The sequence below is a fragment of the Poromitra crassiceps genome, assembly GCF_964638095.1.
Source record: "Poromitra crassiceps genome assembly, chromosome: 11".
Classification (NCBI taxonomy): Eukaryota; Metazoa; Chordata; class Actinopteri; order Beryciformes; family Melamphaidae; genus Poromitra; species Poromitra crassiceps.
In genome coordinates, this window is record NC_139643.1 from 22,419,813 (window position 1) to 22,425,617 (window position 5,805).

Genomic DNA, 5,805 nt, shown 5'->3' on the forward strand with positions numbered 1-5,805 from the left:
GGGATTAGCACCCCATCTTGGCTCTCTCGTGAGGGAGAAATCCACAAACGCTACGGATTAGCCTCCTGAAAATCTGCGCAAGATCGGCGCGGCCTGGGGTCCTCCAGGCTAGAGCAAGGTGCTCGACGCAGGTAAATGACGTGCAGCGCACAGGCCCTCTTGGGGCGTCCTTGAGGTATCCTTTCTGCCTCTGGATTGCCTTTGACATAAGGGGGGTCTGGTGAGACGAAGGAGGAGCACGGCCGGGAGAAACCCACAGAGCCTAGATCCTCCATGCACCGAAGGGCCAATACTGCGGCGTAGCACTAGCTCTATTGCAGCGGATTGGGTTCTTTTTACCCCTCCCGCGGGCAACGTTGCAGATAGAGTAGTAAGGCTGATCCGTAGCGGCTTCTGGGACGTGAGTCGGGGTCTTAATTGGCCTCGGCTGGGTCTACTGGGCGAGGGTGTATGATGTTGACAGACCCGAAACACCTAACGACCCCAGATAACATCACTGATGACACGTCCTAGCGCATGCGGTAGCAGTGTATTTGAGAATGTAGAATCCTGGCTTGCCTCTGGCCGGTGACACTTAGGAAAGACTAGGTGACAACCAAGTATAGTTTGGTGACGAGCTGGAGAGACAGTTGACGGCCGGAGAGACGGCAACCCGGTACGGGATGGGATTAGCACCCCATCTTGGCTCTCTCGTGAGGGAGAAATCCACAAACGCTACGGATTAGCCTCCTGAAAATCTGCGCAAGATCGGCGCGGCCTGGGGTCCTCCAGGCTAGAGCAAGGTGCTCGACGCAGGTAAATGACGTGCAGCGCACAGGCCCTCTTGGGGCGTCCTTGAGGTATCCTTTCTGCCTCTGGATTGCCTTTGACATAAGGGGGGTCTGGTGAGACGAAGGAGGAGCACGGCCGGGAGAAACCCACAGAGCCTAGATCCTCCATGCACCGAAGGGCCAATACTGCGGCGTAGCACTAGCTCTATTGCAGCGGATTGGGTTCTTTTTACCCCTCCCGCGGGCAACGTTGCAGATAGAGTAGTAAGGCTGATCCGTAGCGGCTTCTGGGACGTGAGTCGGGGTCTTAATTGGCCTCGGCTGGGTCTACTGGGCGAGGGTGTATGATGTTGACAGACCCGAAACACCTAACGACCCCAGATAACATCACTGATGACACGTCCTAGCGCATGCGGTAGCAGTGTATTTGAGAATGTAGAATCCTGGCTTGCCTCTGGCCGGTGACACTTAGGAAAGACTAGGTGACAACCAAGTATAGTTTGGTGACGAGCTGGAGAGACAGTTGACGGCCGGAGAGACGGCAACCCGGTACGGGATGGGATTAGCACCCCATCTTGGCTCTCTCGTGAGGGAGAAATCCACAAACGCTACGGATTAGCCTCCTGACAATCTGCGCAAGATCGGCGCGGCCTGGGGTCCTCCAGGCTAGAGCAAGGTGCTCGACGCAGGTAAATGACGTGCAGCGCACAGGCCCTCTTGGGGCGTCCTTGAGGTATCCTTTCTGCCTCTGGATTGCCTTTGACATAAGGGGGGTCTGGTGAGACGAAGGAGGAGCACGGCCGGGAGAAACCCACAGAGCCTAGATCCTCCATGCACCGAAGGGCCAATACTGCGGCGTAGCACTAGCTCTATTGCAGCGGATTGGGTTCTTTTTACCCCTCCCGCGGGCAACGTTGCAGATAGAGTAGTAAGGCTGATCCGTAGCGGCTTCTGGGACGTGAGTCGGGGTCTTAATTGGCCTCGGCTGGGTCTACTGGGCGAGGGTGTATGATGTTGACAGACCCGAAACACCTAACGACCCCAGATAACATCACTGATGACACGTCCTAGCGCATGCGGTAGCAGTGTATTTGAGAATGAAAGGTAGGAAACCCTTTATAAAACATATAACAGAATGTGTTTCACCTTCAACCAGTTCCTCTTCGTCCAACAACAACAACAACCACTCCTCCAGCTGACCTGCCTGCAACAACAACCAGAGCTGATTCCTCCTCTCCAATTGAGAAAAGTAAGATTTCACATGTTGTAAAAACGATATCATATTTTTCACAATGTAAAATGTTTTATACATGCATTAGCCTACACGTAAAAATGTCATATCTTTAGAGGAGTTTACAGCAACACAAGATACACATGTAGTTTAGGATGTGTTGAACATGTTAACATTGTTTCTAAGTACAAGTTAAGCTATAGATGAATCAGCTGTCACTCAGAAAACATGTGACTTATGATTTCCAGTTTGTCTCCTCTTTAGTTGATGATACCAAACTATTTGATAGTCACATAAAATAGGATGATTTTCTCATATATATTATTCCCTTCATCTTTTTGGCCCTGCACCCCCTGCTTCTCTCTCTTTCTCACTCCTCTCTCTCCCTTCTTCCCCACTCTCCCTCTATCTCTCTCGCCCAGGTGACCTCCTGGTTGTGGCTGTGTGTGTGACTGTTGTTGTTGTGGTTGTTTTGGTGCTGCTGACTGTCAGTCTGCTGCTGCTCTACAGATGGAAGAGAAAGAGAGAAAGTGATGGTGAGTTGCTTTCAACCCTGTAAACTATCACACACACACACACACACACACACACACACACACACACACAAATAAAAATCTTTGTACTGTCTGTTCCACAGGTTCGAACACCAGGGGAAACTCAGGCTCCATAAACCTGCAGGTGAATTGTTTTAACTCTTTGTATCTCTGTTCTCTATTCTCATAGTTAGTTTCCAGTTCCACCATTGACGGTATAATATATGGACGTCATGTCAGCTCCCAAAAAGTGAAGCCAAAACACCTCGATTGCCCTCTGGTGTCTGGCTGATGGTTTCTGTCATTTTAGGTAGTTATTATCACACTGACGTATGTTCAAGTGCTCATCTTTCTGATGAGTTTGTTTATAATTAGTTAAAGTTAAGCACAAGGCACACCAATCAAACATTCTCCAACAGACGGACAAACACCAACAGGCAGTTGTCTGAGGATGCTGGCAGTTGTTGACAAATGTTTGATGGCATAGAGAGCCAAAGTGAACCTCACTTACTGCTTCAGCACAGTACCAGAGATTTTCATCCGCCATTTATTTTCCCAGACATTTCGTAAAATGCTTATGAAAACAGTTTTACTTGTTCAAACCAAACGGTTCAGATATATTTAGAAACAGGGGAGACCATAACATTTAACTTAGATCAAAACGTTTAAAAAAAAAGTGGATTTAAAGCTCTTTTCTGCAGAGGCCATCTTCTCTGCACCTTGCAGCCTCTCTCTGATTTTAATGAGGAAAAACACTATATGGACACACAGGGCCCTATTCTCCCACAGGCCTTCGGCGCTAAAACGGGCCTTAAACGCAAAAAACGTGCCTTGGCCTGTTTTGGGACGATATCAATATGGCTTTACGCTGCCAAATGCGCTTTAGGCCGAATGGGCGTGGCGCAGTCCCAGAATGGGCCAAAGTGGGCGTGTCGGCGCTAAATACCGGCCTACTGCTATCTTCCGAGCTGGCGTACATTTAGCGCTTTGCGCCTTTGAAAAGCAGGCCTATTCAGTGCGCCAGTGTCAAGGAGTGCTCTTCTGCCTCTCCCCTGTCACCCTTCTCTGTCTCTCTCTGAAACCAGGCCTATTTAGTGCGCCAGTGCTCTTCTGCCTCTTCTCTGTCACCCTTCTCTCTCTCTCTCTGACTCCCTCGCTCAGACAGACACAACACATAGCAGCACCCAGCTTCCCATAGGAAATAGCAGTTGTAAGTTTACTGCCTGTGAATGTCCCTGTCCCAGCATGCAATTGGGTCCTCCATTTCGCTACTAAATAGCAACCAAATGAGCCGAAATAGATATAAAAGGTAGATCTAAAATAATGTGTAATGGTAAGACAACCTGCAATTGTAGAACATTTCAATATTGGACCAAATAAAACATCGAAATGAAACACCACCCTATGTGAAACATATATGTCCTCTTGAGCCTATATATACCCTGTGTGGATTTAATGTGATTTAGATAAGTGACAGCGGAACGCGCTTCAGAAGCTTTTACTGTCATCTGCTATACTGTGATGTCCGCTCCAATAACTTGGCCCTACTCCACATTTAGTTTTACAATAAAAACACATTTATGCAATGACTTTACATAATGTTGGCTATATTTATGTGCATCATCCTTCCTGCAGCAGGCGAGAGAAAATGATATCTTTCTGGACAAACTTTCACCAATCTAATAGGCTATATTTTTCTAGCTGATGCATTTAGAACATTATTTTCACTTTGATCTTGCTATAGTGTAGCGTATTTACATGCTTGCAGTATTGAAACTGCAGTTAGATTGGTTTGAGAAGCATAATAATATGGAATAATAGCCTATAATGCAGACAGACAGACTGGATGAAGGGAGGGGGGGGGGGCAGAGCGTTTGGCTTTCGTCTGGTTTTGCGGGATCACTGGAATTGGAGCTAAAAAGGCAAGCGTGCGATTCGTTTATTGCAGTTATCCAATGAGCATGACGGTGCATAATTTTACGCTTAAAAGGCGTGGTTGTAATGCTTTAGGCTGCGTGTAGCGCCAGCACGACGATATCAAGTGCGCTGGTCCACGCCCACTGATTTGGGCTGCGCCAGGCGCTCGGCCTAGAAACAGCGCCGATGCAACGATAGGGACCACAGTCTAAAACAGCATAGATGTAGGATACATGCAAGATGGAGGACTGTTTCCATGGCTACCGCTGGTGTGCTCTCCTGCCTTGTACCCTTACTGAACTTAATATTTTATGATTTTTTTTCAGAATGTCACCTATGCCAACTGGCCTCGAGCCTCCAGATCCCAGCCAGACTCCACCTACCAGGGCCTCAATCCAGCCACCATGGACCAAGACCAAACATACTCTACTCCGCAGCCAGACTCCACCTACCAGGGCCTCAATCCAGCCACCATGGACCAAGACCAAACATACTCTACTCCGCAGCCAGACTCCACCTACCAGAGCCTCAATCCAACTACCATGGATGAAGACCAAACATACGCTACTCTCGAGTAAGGCCAGTTTTAATCTTTTCAGACCAAAAGCGAATAATCAGTGTGAATGAATTGCATGGCGATTAAGAACAAACAAACAAACAAACAAACATTTATCTCTGTGGGACTATTCATACCAAATCAAAATTTGCTGAGCGGATTTGTATTTTTTCCCCTTTTTGTCGTGCGATTTATTCACACGTATTTTTCTCTTTTGTTCTAAAAAGACCTTGAGCCTGATATAGGGTGGACTGGTAGACTTGGGCGGTAGGTTCAGAGGTTTGAGCAGTGGACTATCTGAAGGTTGCCGGGGAGGGGGATTAATAAAGTAGTATTATATTCTGGATAAAAAACAAACTCATCAGGATAAGTCCATTAGCCTATTTCACATCCCACCCAAATCAGCCATTTTGTGTCTAAAACGCAGGAAGTAAAACACAGGTGCAAATAAGGTCCTGTTTGCTGTTCCTCCGCTGCAGGGACAGCTGGTCCAGTCCCGGGGCTCTAATCAATGTCTTGCTTGCACCTGTTTTACTTCCTGCCTTTTCAACACAAAATGGCTGATTTGGGTGGGATGTGAAATAGACGTACTGTATATAGGGAGACCGCACACTCCACAAATCTGCAGGAAGACCGACTTTCAAAGATACATAATTTATTGGCAACAGATGTCAGAACATCATGTTTCACAGATGCGCTTCATCAGGTTCATTCATAAAATGAGGGTGATCTCATACACCTTTGTAGCGGCCGTGTGATAAAACGGCCGGCCCCTAAATGCATAGTTCAATCAATCAA